This window comes from Phytophthora cinnamomi (assembly GCF_018691715.1).
Source record: "Phytophthora cinnamomi strain GKB4 chromosome Unknown Contig17, whole genome shotgun sequence".
Classification (NCBI taxonomy): domain Eukaryota; phylum Oomycota; class Peronosporomycetes; order Peronosporales; family Peronosporaceae; genus Phytophthora; species Phytophthora cinnamomi.
In genome coordinates, this window is record NW_027150950.1 from 1,162,041 (window position 1) to 1,182,813 (window position 20,773).

Genomic DNA, 20,773 nt, shown 5'->3' on the forward strand with positions numbered 1-20,773 from the left:
CGAACGTTCGGGTTGCTGGTCCTGACGCCGAAAACGACGGAGATGTGTTCTCGGTGCCAGTGTCTACGCTGCGGCTACGCGCTGTCGATGCGTCTGAAACCAACCTGTGGCCGGGCAGCTACGTGGCACACCCGGTCGCCTTCGTCCAACCGAATGGTCCCCACGCGGGGCTGTGGGCATATGGAGCAGTTACACGATACCAAGTCAACACTGAAGGCACTTGGCTTAGTGTCCTTGCGGGTGGCACAACCGTGGAAGTCAGGCTGTCGGAGTCCCTGTGCGTCATCAAGGCAGACCCAATTACTTACGGGCTTCAGGTGGGAGCTACTGTATCGGACATGGTACTTAACCCGAAGGAGTTACTAGCCCAACAGGACGCCGTCATCGGGACCTGCCTCAAGCGTCGCGGTGACTTGCCAACGTCGGTGAGGTCGACCTTGACGACACTTTTTGTTCCCGACGACCGAATCAAGTTGGTACGTCCGCATAATCTCAGTGTTGTATCAGTACGCAGACAACACGTCCTGGACTGTCAATTGGGACCACGCAAGAAAAATGCGCTCGATCTCTATCGCGATCCCCAGTCGCCAAGTCAATCCACGTCACAACAGCGTGCTGATTTCCTGTTCACTGACGGACGAGCTACTCAGCCTTTCTAGCTCGTCAGACGATGAGGACGTGCAAGAAGTGCGACAAATAAATCAAACCCTAGCGAAACGAGCTCGCGGCCTCGAGTCCGTGCGTAGAATGCAGCGCGCTCGGCCACTTCTTGACTCCACCAACGACAACAGCCAACGTCAGTTATACCGACTTTTCAGAGCGTAACATCCTTCGTGCGGCTCCAGTGGCGACCTCTCGCAGCGATGTGAGCAGCGCACTTCGGAGCCTGAGATCATTCGCCAGCGAGTTCTACGTGGAGGCCGTCGTCGAGCTCATCGACGCCGCACTTACCGTCACTGAACGATATAGAGGAGTCCACGAATCCGACAACGTGGGTTGAAAGCTCATGGCCTTTTGGGTCACGAGTAAGTTTGGCAAGTTTCGTAGCTACATTGTGTCTCGCGACCCCGACTCAGCCCAGGACGCCCAGCACGAGTTCTCGAGACGAGATGAAGACCTGCTGGAGCTTCTCGAACTGCGTCGCTCTCACCGCAGTGAAGACGGCACACCTCATCGAAATGGAGATTCCGCCACGCATCGCATCCACACATGCCCAGATCCGTTCCGTCGCGTCGAGCGACAACGTCGTCAATCATCCGTTCCGACAGTCGTCTGGGCGGCGGCCCTGCCCCGCCAAGGTGATAAGAAGCTGTGCATGAAGTCAATTTCCGTAGCTGGATGTTCAGGCAACGGATCCGGAGGCTGCTACGATAGCAAGCGAGCACACTTCCGCCCGGCATCATTACCTGACGTCGTCAAAGACTTCATTACGGAACGCTACCATGGCGTAGCCCCAGAGCCAAAGAGTGAATGACTGGCAGCCAGTACGACTCTCCCCAGCGACGATACGAAGGTTGCGTCGAGACTGAGAAAGGACCCTCCACGTTTAGCATCTAAAATTCATCTCCTCGAACGACTCGACCAGCTCGCCGAAATTGACAAGCTTGACAACCTACGTGAGTATGCTTCAGTATTTGGCGTTGAATTTCCCCCTCCATCACAGCAAGAGGACTCAATCGACACTTCGTCTGTCGTATATCTCTCGCATCTGGCTCTGCGCTCGAGTTTACCGTTACCCGCTGACAACAGACCCAACAAGTCACTCTACGAGGTTCCAATTCCTCCCGGCTCCTCCCGTCAAGACGTCTACGAACACTGGAAAAGAATCGTTCAGGAAGGCGTCATGTCCAAGTGGACCAGTGCCAAACCTCAGTTACAGTAACGGCGCCCGCCAAACCACAAGAGCGCCATCGTCCATGTGGCAGTAGTGCGCCGGCACGTGCGCAAGGGGCAACGAGAAGGCCGCTATCTCATCCTTGACAAACGAGTCCAGAAGCTGTGGCCGGAACTATTTATTAGTCCGGTCGGGGTGGTGGACAAGGATGGCAACGACACACGTATGATCAACGATTATTCATACCCACAACGGGCCTCGGTGAACGACTTCACCGATCGGTCAGAGTTTCCTACGATCCCGTAAAACCCCCACGCGACATAGCGCAGCGCATACACGAATTGCGTTCAGAATACCCCAACGTGGAGGTGTTATTAATGCTCGGAGACGTCTCTGGGGCATTCGGGCACGTGCCGGTACACGAAAGCGCGGTGCACATGTTCACCTTCCTCGTCGATGACTACGTTGTCATCGACTTATCCTGCGGGTTTGGCTGGTGTGGCTCATCCGCATTCTATTCACTTGCAGGTTCCGTCATCAATGATCTCTACGAGAACACAGCGCGGGACGGTTTAGAATGCGGCACGCTGGGGAACCTCAAGGGAAATCTGTGGTGTGACGATCACACCTGCGTTGAAGTTAATTATGGACGCCGGTGTCATCACGCCAACACGGCGCTACGACAGGCGATGGCTACAGTATTGGGACCAACGGCCATCAACGACAGGAAATTCACTTCCTGGAGCACGAAGAACAAGGCATTGGGACTAATCTGGGACACAGGTGCTGGTACGGTCTCAATTCCGAACGACAAGCTTGCGAAAGCAAACCGAAGAATCGAGGACATTCGCTCCACGAACCACGCGTCGATGGCGGATCTCCAGAAGCTGCTCGGCATCTTACGTCACATACCAATGTGTTTCCCACCAGCACGAGCCTTCTACCAGAAAGTTCACGTTGCCGCCATTACCAGCCCGCCGTTTGGTCAGCGCCCACTCGAAACAGAAGTGGTCAGCGACCTATGCTGGTTCCAAGCCGTCATCAATCTCAGTGACTGGTTCAACAGCATTCCAGTAGCGCAATTTGCAAACCTATCTTCGCCAAGCATCCACGTATACATGGACGCTTCCGGTTCAGGGCTGTGTGTCCTCGAGCCGCAGCGACGAGAATTTATTCGGGCGCAGTACACATCCGAGGAGCTCGAACTACTGAACGCCGAGCCCTTTGAGAACTCTATCAACGTCCGAGAACTACATAGTGCTGTACTGGCCGCTCTGCACTGGGGTTCAACAACGCAATTTCAAGCTTCGAAACAGCCGGTCTACGTGTGCTTCCATATTAACAATTCGTGCGCTGTGGCATGGGCAACCAACCGACTCAGTCGCCATCCGACGGAGCAGCTATATAACAGCCTCCCCTCGCTCGCTGAACTCGAGTTCGAACTATCGTTCTCCACGAAGCACATCGCAGGAAAGCTGAACGTGATGGCCGACGCTGGTTCACGCGCGTGGACAGACACGCATCCTCTATGGCAAACTTGGACTAAGCTATCATCGTCGTGGTCACAGGTAGAAGCACGACCTCCCTTCGACGATCTCTCAAGTCTCTGGGAGCAACTCTGGGCAGCGAAGCCCTCGCCAAAGCTTCCTCGAGCAAGTGCTACGATCACTGGCAACAGTGGAAAAAATACTCAGCCTCGATGGGGTGGAGACCGTGGTTAAACACAGCCGGTCGATCCAGCTCCAACAAACTCGCGTATTTTGCTATCTACCTTTGGAAATACGGCTGGAACTCCTCAAGTAGTAGGAACCAGTATTCAACTATCCAGTCCAAAATTGCTAGTGTGCTCTGGTTCCATAGGCGTTACCGTGACGTGGAGTCGACCCGATCACCTCTGCTCAAGATACTACTCCAAGGCATCAAACATCTATCCAAACCTACCAAGAAGAAAATGCCAATCACTACCGCATTTCTTCGACTTCTTCGTCGGTCCCTCCGTCTCGAACGCCCTCGCGACCGCCTACTATGGAGCAGCGTGCTTCTCGGCTATTTCTTCTTGCTACTGAGATCCGAGTACCTATTGGTCGGGAGGTACAGAAAGTTTTACTGCTTGAAGGCAAGAACGCCTTCTTTGTCGATGCACGCGGTATACCTGTGAACGCTGAAGGAGCGACAGCTATCACGATCGGCCTCAGTGGCGCAAAGAATGATCAATATGGGCGCGGCTCGTGGAGAACCTTGCATCAATCAGGAGACCGCTCAATATGCCCTGTCCGAGCGCTAAAACACGTGTGCTCCGGTTGTCCAGCCACGAATATCTGTGCGCTGATCTTACTGCACAAACAGTCGCGAGCGCACTCAACAAGACGGCAAGATGTGCAGGCGTACCGCCGACAAGATATTCCACACACTCGCTAAGAAGCGGAGGCGTGACAGCGCTACTCGCGGGAAAGTCGATAGTTTGTGCATCAAGACACTGGGCAGGTGGATGTCGCGGTGCTTCGAGGAGTATCCAATGCAATCGGCGGCGACTACAACAGATCTGTCCAACCGCATGATTTTCCCTCTACAATCTTAAGCGCGTTCCAGCAACAAAACTGGGGGTCGCTAATCACGCCCTCGAGCTTACCCGAGGCAATACAAAACGATTTGCCCCCGTACGTCGTGATAATCTGGACGCATGAGGAAATGGAGATCAGTCCGGAGGATGATCGGTTTTCCGATAGGTGGTATGTTTCGGAGGTACAGTGGTAGCTATTGTTAGTCGAGGCCGAGCTCAGCGAGTGCCGGAACTCACTTTTCATTTGCATCGTCGCGCGGATCCCGCCTCACCACGCCCGCTAATCACGCCCTCGAGCTTGCCCGAGTCAATACAAAACGATTTGCCCCCCTACGTCGTGATAATCTGGACGCATGAGGAAAAGAACATTGCGCTATTGATCTAGTACTGTAGACGGATGGTTGGGGACTGGGAGGCTGAAGTTCGGGGGATGTAATAATTGTGTCCATTCCACTGCACCAGATGCATCTTTGCTTATCATTACGTTGAGCTTGCTCTGTGGGGCTACAACCCGGGCGCTGAAGAGCAAAAGTTCGCTCGCATTATCGGTGCACGAGTTGTATACGCTTCGTGAGTAGTCTAGATCAAAGTCATCTAGGATAATGGAATCCAGAAAGACGAGGGAGTTTGAGCTTGCTGGGCGGAGTGAGTGTGGCCAAAGGCCCCACCACGAGCAAAAGACAGCGCCTCATTATAACGAGGAATGCTCTTGCACGGATGCTGTCGTTGTCCACCTCGCGATACATCGTCATGGCTTGAGCACATCCCGCGATAGCACTAAACTCCTCAAGCATCCTTTCTTCACTACAGTAAAGCACGGGGTCTTGCACTCCGTTCGGTTGAAGCTTGACGCGAGTCTATATCGGGTTAGCCTGTAAAGATTCGGTGGGACACGGCGATGCGGCATGGTTAACCCAGGTTCTAGCAGCAGGCTGCTCTGGAATATGCCCCACCACAGCGTTTCCATGAAGCTGACTACATGAACCAGGACAGAACCCACTAAACACAGTGAATAACAGTTTGTCAGACAGATAGCAACCAAACACATTAGATTTGCGTTCGGCACACCAAAACTACTTAGGACCACACTAATCAAACACGTGGCACCACACCAAACCCAAGGGGCTGCACACCACCCAATATTAGCAAATAGCTCGCGACCTAATGTGAGAATTTTCACCAATGATATGGCTTAATTAGACGATCAAAGCTATCATATCTGTTGTTTCTGTTATGGATCTCCATTCATTACGAAGAAATTAGAATTCGCCACAGCCCAAGCACCCTCGCCCCCTCCCCTCCTTTTCTTCACTATGCCTTCAACACACAGTGGACAACCGTCTGCAGCGACATGGCTCGTGAAGACTCGCAACTGCTCACCGAGGACATGAAGTTTTTCATCGTCGTCAAGAGCCACCTGGTTCCGTGCGTCGTGCGCGCGCTACCACGCCCACATAAGATGCGCTACCAACTGCTGGAGTGCTCTTCGGGAACGTGCAAGGCTGTCACACCTTATGACGCCTATCCGTGGAAAGGAACGATTCTCACCTGCCAAGAATTAAACCGAGTGACGATCATGGAGCGTGGTGCCCATGAAACCCTTGCCCGAGACCCTCGCCAGCCCCAGCTTACCCCACGCCTGAACGATTACAGGAGAGAAATGGCAACGCAGGGTTGAAGCCAGCTCGTATCCGCATCGGCATGGGTCGGCGATTTGGGCTAACCGAGGAGGAGATGCCTACCTTACGCCAGGTGCAGGGGTTTGTCAGCAACTTCAACAAGAAACAGCTTCGCCGCACAGACAACTACGACGATGTGGTTGATCAGATTCACCAGTTGGCGCACGGGCCGGCCATTGCAGACACACAGCCGTTCTCATTCGGATGGGAGCGAAACAGCAATTGTACACCAGACGTGGGGAACGGGTCTGACGAAAACCCATTCCTGGTGGGTATCACGACCAAGTGTCTGTTACGAAACGCCGCCCGCGACACAAGCTCGTTTGTGTTTCACATGGACGGTACCTTCAAATTGAACCAAGTGGTATATCCAGTTGTCGTGTGTGGAATATCGGATTGGGCTCGGTCGTTCCACTTGGTCGCCATCTTCATTACATCACAGCGCGTAGAAGAACGCTATGTGAAGGCGTTGTCAGCTCTTCACGGATGTTTACTGCGGTCACCAATCAACAACTGCTGATCAAGTACGTGATGGCGGATGCCTCAGCTGCCCAGTTGAACGCTGTCAATCAATTGTTCGGCATGGATTCCGACCTGATCTATCTCATGTGTTTCTATCACGTGATGGCTAAGGTTCACGAAATATTGATGGCTGTGCCGGGAACGATGGGTAAACATGTGATGGCGGATATTTACGGCATGCACTTTTCTTCAAGTGAAGCTACGTATGACGAAATGGTGGAAAAATCGTTGGCCAAGTAGTCGAGCGACCAGCAGCAGTCTGGTTTTGGAAGCTATTTCAAGAAGGTGTGGGTGAAAATTGAATTCCACCGCTGGCAGTGTTTTCACACTTCCAGTGGCTACGCTATGACCAATAACCCAGTGGAGCAGTTTAATCGATTGATCAAGCGCGATTACACATTTCGTACTAAACACAAGATCGGAACTCTTATCGGTCTACTCGCGGACTGTTGTGGACATCAGTAAGTGACTCCCAAACCGGTCAAGGTCATTCCTCAAGCTACTCAGAAGTTAACCCCTAGAACGCGGAGGGGTGACATGGACGACATTAAAAAAGCCTTATACCGTCCCGGACGGTATAAGAAATAGTATGACGCACAGTATATCATATCGTACACTAGTACAAAATTGTATTTTTTTCGCACACGTTGTAGCTAACCTTCCTGGTAATAATTCCCGCAATGCGGATGGGCACTGCCCGTATATACGTTTAGACCAATCACAGCTACTTGCTCGATATCACGCAATCATGTTTTTTTTTAATTGTGGTGCAGGAGTGAGCGGCCAACAAATCCATCGAGGAGACTGAAGCACAGCGGAGTCCTCAGCCGCGCTAACTACGCTGCCCGTATTCGAACGCACTGCCTTTCAAAATGCACCAGCATGTATTATAACGTAACCACTACTCTTTCGCTACTGCACGATCACGGATATGGCTTGCCTTGGGTGCAACCTCACCGTTTTGCCACACGAAATGCCAAATTTGGGTGCATATGAGGCCCTCGTTGTTGGGGTGCCCGCGCTCCTTGTTGCACAGTGTGATCAGGCCTTTCTTCCCTTGTGAGCACGGAGCGCAGTAGTAGGAAGACGTTCCTCCTCGCTTCTTTCCTTCCGGCTTGTAACAGGAGCATGCCTCTGGCGGAGGCGCTGAACACCATTAATCAGGCGGTACTCAGTGGTCTGTGTGAGCTGGTGATCTCCTTGCACGATGTTTGGCCTCTTCGCTACCAAGTTTGGTGCCGCTCTTGCCTGTGTAAAGCACGCTTCCGTTTGCTCGATCAAATCGTTATGAAGCCTTGCCAAAAAATTGAAGTGCGACCTCTTGTGGGGCTTTTTCTCCCATAGATGCTTGTAGATGATGTAGGCATTCACTAGAGCCATGTCGATAAGGCCGAGAAATGGACTCTTGTAGTATTTGTTGAACCTGTCGTATCCGAACGGCATACGTCAGGATTGTAAACCCCACCGTGTCAGCATAAATCCATCCCTACCTTGTTGACATCTGCATCGAGTACGCCTGTAGCCGCAGCTGGTCATGACAATCCACGCCTCCCGTGTAACGTTGGTATTCAGCTACCAGACCTGGACAAGGGATGTCGCTTGCTCCACCACCTCTTTCACGGCGCCAACTGTGGTTGCTTCAGTAGTCACCTGGGAAGCGAGGAAATAGACGACGGTATTGTCGGCCCACATCAGCGCCACGAGACCAGGATTCGATTTCGCCACTGCCATTTGGAATGTACCACGCGGAGTCCGAGCTTGGCATTTTTTCTTTGGGTAATTCAAACGATCACACCAGCCCTTCCGATCGGTCTGCATAGTGCCGACGTAGTTGAAGCCCATCGTTCGCAACGGCTGAACCGGTGGGATGGAAGTGTAGTATCGATCACCAATAATCAATCGCCGGCCTTCGTACGGGAGGCCCCGAAACACACACGCAACGTTCCTGATGACAGCAGTAGGACCATTTTTTGTATCCATAGCCTGTGAACCCTCGGTGTCACCAGATCGCTCAATATCCAGCTCGACTCTAGAATGAGCAGTGTCATAGTATGCATATCATGTCAGCATAACAACAAAACAATAAACATACAATGTCAACACACACCTTTTGCAATACTCCGTTTCAGCGCAGCAGGTCATGACCCACTTGGAGCCCCAGCGATGTGGTTTGTCCTTCATAAACGTCCTCGTCGGGTTTCGCTTGTTGTGAGAGGGAAGGACACCTTCGTCAATAGCAACGCGTGATTCAAGAACATAGCCCTCTTTGAACATCTTCTCTAGTGTAGAGAGAACAGACCTTATTTTCCAAGCTCGATCCGTGGCTGCTGCAGGACTCTCCTTATCCGTGAAATGTCGAAAACGCGAGATATCACGAAACCGGTCGCGACGCATCACTTTGCTGAACGTTACCACGGGAAGTACACCCATGGATGTAGTATTCCAATGATCCTCCATGCGCTCACAGGGACTCAATGCATGTCCAATCATCAAAGCAATCCATTGCACGAGTTCGTGGGGTGCAATCTTCTCAAAAATTTCAAGGTTTCGTCGCAACGCATCCTACGCGCTTACAGGGACTCAATGCATGTGCAATCATCAAGCCAATCGATTGCACGAGTTCGTGGGGTGCAATCTTCTCGATTTTTTTTAAAGGTTTTGTCGCAACGCATCCCTACTTCTCTGTGCACGATGTGTAACACTTTTTTCCTTCTGTTCTGCCTTGTCCAGTCTTGTGCTCAGCGTTTGCTTCCAGTACAGGTTGGTTTGGCTTGCTACATCACGCCAGAATGCCTTCGGTAGAAAGTAATAGAAGAGCTTCAGTGGCGACTTTGACGCTGCAACTATATTTTGTGATGGGCCGCAATAGCCCGAGTACATCTTGTCAACTTCGGTGTCATTTACGATGACAGTTTCCAAATTCTCAGGTAGCATGTCCCACCCGTCTGCTTTCATTTGACCGAGCTGGTTATCATCGTAGACCTCCGATGACCCTGTCCGCATAAGCGCTAGTAGTTAGTTAGCTAAAGCACAGCTTACCTTGGACCCGCATGTGTAATCGTTCCAGCTCGTCTGCACCCAACAGCTTCGTAATCCTTCTAAGCTGTTGCTGGATATTGTCCGCACCCGACAGAACGGCGTCGCTGTCCGTGTCAGCAACGCCTTCCATGAAACCTTCAGCGGAATCCTCGCCTCCTTCGCCATCGGTCTCCAGCGCAGTTTCATCGATATCCCCAACAATGTTAGGATCTAGCGGGTCCACAGAGTCGAAGCGAAGGGGTTTACCGCAGGCTGAATCACGCAGGGTATTGTAAATACCATTTCTTGGCTGTTGTTCGTCGACGTCCTTTGCTTCACCTTCTTCACCACGTGCTTCCTTGGCGCCGGCAATGCTACGACGTGCTAGCTCTTCTTCGTCTTCGTCATCTTCGTCACTGGGCTCATACGTTTCTTCATCCGAAACCGAGTATCTGCGCGGCGTACTGACATCTGATAGAGAGCTAGCATCAGGAGTCGAGCCATGCACTGCGCTGACTGGATCAAGCGTCCGATTGCTGATGTCAGTACCAGAAACGACATCATGCCCCATCTACAACTGATAATGTGGGAGCGTCGCCGGAATCAAGCGACAATAAAGCGTTGAACCAATACTCTACGTACTCGCTTGATGTTGCGACCGCTCCATTATGTTGCGAATGCCGAGCCACTCGCATAGCTGCTTGTCCGTGCAGATATAACTCAGCAACTCGTCATCACCATTGAAGAATTCCACACCTCGCTTTCCCCCTCTCAGTTTGCGACCAGGTTTGAGATAGTTGTGGCTGGATACAATAAAAATATTAGACACAGCATACCATAGCTATCGGTAGTTGACTAACTGGATCTGAATCCCGATCGCTGGTTTCCAGGTCCATCCCTCCTTGCGCAGCAGCGGCCAGATCGCGTGAAAGGCCATGGCATACGCCATACTTGAGCTCTGCGCGGTGGAATCGGAGAATGAGTAGCTTTGCTAGAGGTCGGCAAGAGGGGAACCTAAATATCATTTATCGAATCAGCCTAGCCTTGCACGCGGTTGTCTCAAGGCATATGTTTTGATACCCAATCAGACTTACCCTTTTCACCACGTGGCCCAATCACATCCTATGGATTTCTGGGAAGCGCCGAAGATCCTTTTTGCGGATTTAGAGGCATAATGAAGCTGAGTGTTTTTTATGCTGTTCAGAACAACATAAGGCAAATTTCCTACCCCCTGCATCCAAGGGGTTAAATACCCCCGTTAAGGATTTCCGTCGCCGCGAACTACTTCTTGACATGACGCCAAGCCGATCGAGCTTTGAGGTTTTGCTCGTATCCCCCAACCCAAATGAGATTCGTGTGCTATCACGTGGATGCAACCGGGTGTTTCTTCCAGAGCTAGGATGAAGCCGAGAGAAAGCTCCTATTTCAGCACAGATGGGGGCAAACTATGCTCGCATGGAGGTCGAAGGTTTTGGTTTAAGTGGTGTTAAGTGTACCTTAAAGAAAGAGGGTGGGGGGCGACTGGACGAGGCGGCCGCCCGCTATTTAAGGACATGGGGGCTAAATTCAACCTCGCCCACAATGGCTGCTGGGCGCGCAATCAAGCGGTCGTTTGATGCGGTCGCGCATGCGCGCATTACCAAGGCCCCCCCCCCCCCCTTATCGATGCCGCATTACAAGGTGATGATACGGGGGAGGCCGAGTGGGTAGTGGGTCCTGCCACCTGACGTGGACCTGCATGGCCGCCCCACCTACCAGATGAAAACTATTCTCGATCATGTGCGGGTTAACGGGCGAACTCTGTTTCTAACGTCATGGGAGCCCACGCTGGAAACCACGGAAAACCTGCCGTCGGGCGAAATTGAGCGCTTCAGACGGCACAGACGCCGTCAAGTTGAGCGCACCTACGTGGAGGCTGAAGCGCAAGAAGAATGAAGAAGAACAACAACAAACAAAAAGCGATAGTACGCATTTACATATATTACACGATAACTTTCTAATACAAACCACACGATGCTTATTTGATGCAATCGCTATAGTCGATGAAGCACACGTGCCGTTGTGAACTACTGCTACGGCCATCAGCTGAAGCAGTAAACGGGGTTACCCTTGAACTTGCTTCGCACAGGCCGGTGGAGTAGCACACACAAGCACGGCGAACGGGGCGTCGCATTGTAGCCGCGTCGCATTGTCGCCGCGCAGGGCCAGGCACGCCGCGCTTTGGTGATGTCTGCAAACTTGACTGCCGATTCTGAAATGAGGATCGGTAGCGCGGCCCACGCTACGCAGGCGGTCTAGCCAGTGGGATGGATGGTCCTCGTCCTCCCACTGGCTTTTCCCTACCCCACTGCGTGGAGCGACAAGATCACACATCCTGGTGACCTTGCCGCACCCATCTGTGTGGCGCATCTGATTTTGGTGTGCACCCTGCATTTGGCAAGGTGCTATTTATATTTTGCCATGTACCATGTGGTAGGCATACATTTTCGTCATAATACGATATTATCTTAGTTTGAAATGCACCGGCTATTCTACACTGTAATACAAGCATCCCACGAACCGAGTCCAACTTGAGACCGCCGAAGTTTGGTGCTTGTGATCGAGATCACATGAATACAGAGCGCAGCTCAAAAACATAGTCTTACTCCTTCGTATACCCGTTTTGTTTCTCATTGGTAAGAAGGCCTTTAGGACGCAATATCTAATGGCAGTTGAGGCAGTCGAGGCCACTGGGCCATCGGGGGGCTGGTAACCAGCCTGGTTCGGTAGACTCTCTTTGGGGTCGTATACGGGTCTGATCGCGTGTTTGGTTCGTGCGATGTAGCCAACCACAACGCCAGGCCAGACCGTGAGTCCCTAGTTCGTAGCATTATGGAGAATTGTTTCAGACGACTGCGACGCCGATGGTGGTGGCGCCGACAACACTGCACTGTCTCCGACACCAACCGACACAGCAAAAGAATTTTGTTTGACCTTAGCCCTTCGCCGGCGCATACTGCTACCGGTAGTGTTGAAGCTCAGCCGCTGACATCATTGATGGTGCCAAAGACTGTGAGTCTACACAAACGGGTTTCGCATAGCTCAGCGGCGTGCTTATTCAACCTGGGACCTTGCGAGAACCGATACCCGAGCGTAGGTTTTTTCTGGGATCGGGTCGAGGATTAGGTCGGGCATCAAACCCCGACCTAATATACCGACCCGATCAAAAGTAGGGTTTTGAATAATCGATCCTTCTTATGCGAATATATTAAGTGAAATGCATGTTCCTCGCGCACGTGTTAGAGCGCGTTAGGCGCTAGATCTACACTAGTACTAATATCATGTTTTGCTCGGTGTCGCTTGTTCCAGCGCCATCTAGATCCTCCTCCTGGAACTCGAACGAGAAGTCGGGTATAAAGTCATTGTCGGCGGTGTTGTCATTGGTATCTCCAGGTTCTGCATCGTCACTGTTGTCGCTGTCTGCCTCCCTTTCCAGCCCTTCGAGTGCCGGAGCGTCGTCTTCGCTCTCCTAGGCTAACACTCCTGCTACACTACGTAGATCCAATGACACTGCCACGCTAAACTCGTCGGCTCCACTTTGTTCTTCGTCTTGGCTTTGGTGCTTGTTACGCGTATTCTTACCCTTTCCACGCCTCTTTTTCCCTGCGTATGTTTGCGTTCTTCCTCGTGCCTGGTTTTCGACGTCCAAAAGCGATATCAGCTAGTTTTGTAACGTAGACCTGTGAGATATTGCGAATAGTTGACACAAATGTGACGATGTTTGGACGAGTCGTGAAAGCCTTGTTTAGTTCCCTATGAAAGCGCTCCAATGGGTTATTAGTTCGCGTCACGAGATCGTGTTGAACACCGTGCTCATTCCACTCCTCGATTTTGTAGCGGTCCAGCCATGTTGCACGAAAGTAGCCCCAGAATTCCTTCCATTTGGGATGCGAGTACGGGATTCCCTTTCAGCGCAGCGCTTCCTAATCTCTCGTTTCACCCATTTAATACCCTCATCACGCACCAAATCAGGCCCGATAACTGTGAGCATGTCAAGCACGCCTTTGGTCATAGCAATGGCGATCTCAGCTTCCGGTAAATGTAGCGTTTTTTTGCATTCGGCGGCTCACGGCTTGTTTCCAGTGAAGCAAGCAGCCGATAATCAAGGCATTCTCGAATTGCTTTCGCGATGCCTCGATCAATGCATGCTCAAAGTCGTACCAATTTCACTCGGCGCAAGATTTCTGATGCATTTTGATATATCTGCTCCACAATGACGGAGTACATATCGCGCTCTTTTCCTATGCAAAACACATAATAGATCGGCACGTACAACTCGCTGGCTCTGTCATGCACCATCATGATAACGCAACAATTAAAGCCCTTTGAGACGGAGCGAAATGTACCATCAATAACGATGGATACATTGTGATACATCATAAGCGGTCGAACCTCTGGGTGGGTCCAACCTATAATTCGCTGAGACTTTGCCGTTGGATCGTTGCTAGGTCGAGACTGATGACACTGGAAGAAGTTAAATGGCTTGCCAACCGCCAAAGAACGCGGTGGAACCTCAATCAAACCTAGTATGTGCGATCCGTAGTGCTTGCGTCGAATTCGATAGACTCGATTTTTAACCTGGTCGATACTAAGCCCCTTCCGGATAACGTCGTCCTTCGGATAAACGCCTTGCTAACCCCATCCCACATTTGATAATAAGGCACCGCGAGGTCCATAATAGCCAACGTATCCACCAGTTGCTTCATTTGTTTTGTCACGTCAATTGTATCGGCTTCTGGACCTTGCATAGGTAGACATATGTGTTTCTCAGTCACTTTACATCCACCGGTGGCGTACTCGTGAAGGAGAGCGTTGCACTGTGCGCTTCGGTATACACTGCACCGAAACGTGATCTTCACCATCGAGTCCCAGCCCTTGGTATACCGAATTCCGTTGTGGTACACGCACGTCTCGCCTGTACGACTTTGAGCCTTTCGCGTCGTTCGCAGCATCGACTGAGGCATGTTGGTGTCTAGCCCCTCGATTGTCTGCCGTGTCATGATCTACGCGCAGCGCTAGCGGGAGCCAGTCAGGTCGCAGGACCGAGCTCCATTTCCTAATACTGGAACCCAGTATCGGTGCGCGTCGAGATGCTTGAGGTTGTTGTTGCTAGGAGGTCGTTGCCGAAGTTAGAACAGCAACCGTTCCTCGCGACGTTGCGATGCTTGTAGTTCTCCTAAGTTGGGCACTGCAATGTATGCTATTATTTCCGTCGATAGCCGGCAAGCTATGCGCAACCGCCGTCTACGAATAGATAGCAACAACCTCCGGACCGCACGGCACCCTGTGAATATGCAGGTACGTCAGTGCTTGTTTTGGAGCTGCGAAAAGCAGCCTCGCACATGCCCGATCATCACATTAACAGTTTTGATGCCCGACCTAATCCCCGACCCGATTCGTATACGATCCCAGAAATAGTCTATCCGCGTCAACGTTGCCACTCCATAAGCTACTGCGTGGGTTCCGCCTCAACAGAGACACTGCATAATCAAGCGTCATTGGTTGGTGCTGCGGAGCTAGGACTTGCTGCCATACACCGCCCTCCTTGCTGGGCAGGCAGGAGTAGTAGAGGATTGATAAATGCTTTCCTAAATGAACTCACTTCGCAAACAACTTTGCAGTGCCCAAACGTAATAATCATCCTAAACGCTCATTACATCTAGGCCCTACCACAAAGCGCAGAACAACCAGCTTTTGGTAACTCGTGTAAGCCTTTTATACTACTGCCGCTTGGCTCTCGTCATCGCAATACTCACCCGGTTCAAATGATAAGTCAGGGCTGATTCCGTGTCGCTCCCACGTTCTACTACTACTTCATGTTCTGAATCCGATGTGATTGAAATAATCTGGAGTTCTTTTGTCCTGCGGAGCTTCCGCAGGAATCTCTTCCGGGAGTACATCTTTGTACTCCCTCAAAAATTCGTAATAGGGAATCGACTTCAGCGAGTCCCAGCCTTGTTCCTCGAAGCGCTCTCGCTTTGTCTTCGCGCTGAGAGTGGCTTCACTCTCAGTGGTACTTCCCATGACGAGCTGTCTCAGCTCTTCTCTCTCGCTCTGCGTTCTTTCACTGTTCGAAAGAACGCAGACCTGCTCGATGCGTCCATCGTGCAAGTCGCGCGTGAAGCGCTTCCAGCTCATGACTGGAAGCGAAGTCAACTCCGACGCCTTCGTCGGAGGATTGGAACTAGTACGTGGTCATCGACCCATTCATAACTAAAAAATGGATCCCGGTCTGTGGAGTCGGAGACTGTATCGGGCGAGTTGGTTTTCATTAGCCACGAATTAGCTCTGCCTAATAACACGTAAAGCGGGGATGATCCCGACCACCCAAATGGAGCTGCAAGGTCAATCATGAGAATATCTAGTTCCTTGATGTAAGCTGCCATTCTGAAAACGTGATCAGCATGTATTCGTAGATTGCTCAAAAAGCTGACTTGACATCGCCTGTCAGCAGGCCGATTTTTCCTTCGAACCCATTGGCCAGCTAACATTTCAATTCGCATCGCAATTTTTGCTACGGGTTCATATGGGACCACTGGAGCAGAGTCAACGACAAACGCGCCATTCACTGAATCGAAAATGGGGTAGGATAGATCGTGTATCGTACGAACTTCTTCTGCTGGGTCTACTCCTTCTTGAGAGCGGCACCAAGAGGACCGCAAATTACATATGACCAGATATCGAGGGTGCTGCCGTCCACAACTAGGTATTCGCCAGCGCCTTGGCCATGGCGAATATTTCTAGCCACCGCTTGCAGATGTTTTGTACATGAATTGTGATTTTTTGGAGGAGGACGCCTCGCGATAGGGCCATCTCTCCATTTCGCAGACACTCCACGCTCTGCAATTTGCATCAAGACGTCGAGGTGGGGATAACCAGCTGACACTTGTTGAAGCCGTACGGGGTCTAATGCTATTGTGGGGCTGTTGTCACGTATTGTTTGGCTGCGGACGAATCTAGTAGCCTCCTCCACACTGAATTGCTGAGTGTGGATGCAGTCGGATAAAGCTTTACAGGCAGACATGTCGATGGCGTCTTGTTTCGCTGGATCTGATCGTACACAACCTTCACGACGGTGAATTTGTGTAATTTTCGCTTCTGCTCGTAGGAGCTCGGACTCGAGACTGTGCTGGATAATCCTAGCCGAATAGCTTGTCAGAGTAATTTGGCTTGTGCTAGTTAAAAGGTTTTGATTTGAATCGACATGTGATAGTTTTTCCCGAGAGACGAAAGGGTCTGTAGCGCCTGCAGTTATCACTGACCTCGACTGCAATGAAGCATCGATTTGGTCAATGAGCCGGGGAGAGATTTTCGTCTCGACGACGACGGCGGGGTTGAATATTTCTGCAGCGCCTACAGCTGGCACAACGCTCGATCTCATTTCGAAATCGACTTGCATTATGAGCCCGGGAGAGAATTGTTCACTGTCGTCGTCGGCGTGGTTTTTGAGGAGTGGGATCGGCAGCGCTTGAATTGGATTCCCGAGTGAGTGCCCTGTGAACTCACCTGGGAGGAGTCAAAGTGCTTTATATTCCTGCTTGATTCCTCCGAAACGCTTATTGATTTCGGCTTCCACGAGTGTGTGTAGAGCTTTTGGGACGAAATGCTCTCTGCCCCCGTGACATTGAGTTGCCCTCGGATAGACACCCGTCGTTGAGAGATAATGCAGACAAACTACGAGACTCACCGCTCGAGGGATCGACTTGGGTAGGGATAAGCTTGAGGACGCGGTCGGGCAGTGGACCAGGGTTTCCTGTCTCCAACCGAATGCCGCCCAGTCTGCTGAACTTGATGTGAACGGGATTGTGCGGGTGATTGCGAATTACTTGCTTGGACTAATGCATCGACCTTTTGATGCAATTTTTCGTACAACAGTCCCCGAAGAATGCGGTCATCTGAGGAACATCGTCGACTAATTTGGCGCAGATCTGTGTTCGCTGCACATGCCGCTCAAAGTCCTCAAAGATATCGTTTATCCAGAACACTAAGGTGAATAGTTCGGCCATTTTCCGTTGTAATTGGAGAGCACTCGAATTAAGGAATGCCACCACAGTATCCGTTTATTCACTCGCTTCGGAGCAGCAATATTCGCGCGTAAAGTTGAAGTACGCGAGCTGCCGCAATAACCTCTTCCAGTGACGTTGCATGTTTTGCTGGTCCGACCTCTATCGTCGCAGATAATTTTTCAAAATTTTGCACCACCAGCTTCGTATCAAGCGATGCGTGAATCTTGATGAAATTGCGCGAAGTGCATTACAGAGAGACCCCGCGTACCAAATTGTCAGTCGTACAGTCTGGTTAAAATCCCGGGTAGAGGCTTGGACAAGACAGCTTCTGACCGGATCAAAGATTGAATAAATGTAGAAGAGGGCTTACCTTGATGCTGGCGTGCCGTGTTTCGATCATGTACCATTTGTTACTCCTCTCGAGTTGCCGACTCTACTATTTCTACGATCTCGGAATGATCTGGGGCGGCGTCATCGTCGTCTTGAAGCGGGTCGAAAAGCGGGTTATTGCTTTCACTCGTTTCATGATTGCTTGCGTTCGTGCTGGCTGTGACGGATATCGGCGGCTCACAGAAAGAGTTACCAACGGACTCAAGAATCGTTTGGACGCCTCTGTCAACGTAGTATGCGAAGTCAACTGCATGATGCAGGGGCAATTCTGACCAACCGCCGGAGGTTGGATGAATCCAACGCCAAATGCGATTGGGTTTGGGAAATCCATCTTGGTCAATGAGGCCTTCTACAATTTCGTTAATGTTTCTTGAACGGCATTAGTTGTTAGTGCCGATTACTATTGTGAGAACTTCGTCATGCAAGGGCTCGACCTCTGGCAATTCCCACTCACTTAAGTTGAAAGTGATATGTTACAGGATTAATGCCACGGCTGGGGCGACCATGATGATCTTCGAGTACTTGATCGACAGCTCTTCACCGCCGACTGCCACTGTAACTGAGTCACCACTTCAAACACTACTTTTCCGCGATACACACGTTCGGCTGTCACAGCAGCGACTGGTTGACGCAGTAAACAAATTCGTCCAGCCTTTTGCACTTCAACCGCCGGCACTATGTACTGTTCAGCTACCGAACGAGCTATGGTACCCTCTTGCTCTTCTTCGATGCTCCGGAATGATACACTTGACCCATCAATTGATGTAACTTTCACGAAGAACTTCTTCGCGAAGCCCGGATCACATGACGCTTGTACTAGGTGCATGTAAGAGCGAGGGGTAAGCCTGGGCATACTGTCCTATGCGCGTAGAAAGTGGGGGCGGGGGTCTTGAGCCACGTGAAGATAACGGTTTGTGGGAAAGCTGGAAGCTCTTAAACTAAACGCTATGCCTAACTGAGGCGACCGGCTTGGTTTCATCCTTGCATTATCCCAAAAAGTTCTTTTCACCTGCTGTGCGGCTGAATATTGCCACAACCTGGTGAATACCCACAGTTGTGTGTAGACGACTTCTGCTGTGACTACTGATATTGTTGATTGCACGGTTGCGATGAAAAATCGTGTTGACAGTCTATCCGTGGTCAATCTTAATCCTCCTGCCAACGAAGTGTGGCAGCAAGTGAGTGATGAGTTCTACTTAGATGGCAATGTCTGACAGTGAGTCGAACCTCCAAGCGAGCCTTACAGTCTGTGCTGTGGTACACACTGCACCTCATTACGATCTTTCGACTTGAAGGCTATGCCCGAGTGAATTCGTAGCCTCCGTGATAGAACTTCGCTGACTGCTCGCGCTTCTTGGGAGAACGAATGAGAATTACACTTCTACTATGACCACAAAATACTCAAGGCTGTAGTGTGCGTAGGCAAAGGCTGGCTTTATCGTAGGCGTTAGCTTTGCTCTCTCCTCGGCGAAATGCGGAATGATCTTGTCTGGGCAGGGGCGGAGCCCACTGGGCTGTGGGTTCAATCGGTACTGTCGTACGCAGCTAGGGTGAGAGGTCGCACCATCTCTCTCATATAACGACGCGAAGGCCGACGTGAATCATAGTCGTCTAACCTCCCTGTCGTTTCCGACATACGGCTCTGGGGGTACACCCACGCACCGAGTCCACAACGTGTGTAAGCCGTCGACGTTGAGCTGGAAAACTGTGTCAATTTGTGGATGCTAAGCGAAACACTACTTGTCTTGGTATGCGTGCATCTTGTCCGTCGCCAGCCACTTGTTGATATTGTTCTCAACCAGCTCGAAGTGTGCGGTTAGCCATGCTCTACTAGGGGTACACGAAATACAGTGCGCCAACAGGCGCGGCGCCGAGTTGTTGCCTTGGTTGCGGGATAAATGAAGTTGCAGTCACTGGACTACTCTCGATGACCAGAAACACGATGTCTAAAACGACGACCCGGTAGTGTGTACGACCTCTAACACGATCCGATCCGTATACGACCCCAAATAGAATCTACCTCTCGTTCTCTTTATCATCAGAAAACGCAACCCCAGAATGGCGAAAGCAATCCGCAATGGTTTCGGCGCTTACCTCCCCCCACGCCTCATCAATCCAGCTCATCGCTTGAAGTTGCTCAACGTGGGGAACGCTCACACCTGGGAGGGGTCCACAGATGCAGCTTCGCCATTCATCGTTCTGAAGCGAAGATCATGCCGCTTCATGAAGCCCACCCACCGTCCGTCCAAAAACTTTAAGGGGGGCACGTTTGGAGTCTCTGCCAGGATCTCTGAGGCTATTAGACGTATCAAACCACGCGACGGGCATGTACAAGCCGTAGTTCCGTCGATGAAACGCCCCAGCCATGATTCCAACTCACGGCACGCTACTTGTTGATTTCTCCCCTTCAAAGTCGTGGCGGTGAGGCACTTCGATCGTTGCCGCGGACTTTAGTAGAATACGCACGGTTTCTCGGTTGGGCGGATCTTGGAGTTCACACTTGAGCTGAGCCCAGGTAGCTAGCTTGGCGCAAGATAGCGTCGGCTGCCGGTGATGCTCGAGGATAACCAGGTACTTCTGCTAACGATGGACCACTTGCCCATGCTGCTACATGTAGCGGTGGCCATGGTGTGAAGGCAGAGATTTTGGTGAGGTGGCTTGAATTCGGAAGTGGCCTTGGCGTTTTGGCGGAGTTCGAGGGTGCACCTCCCTAACATGATTTAAT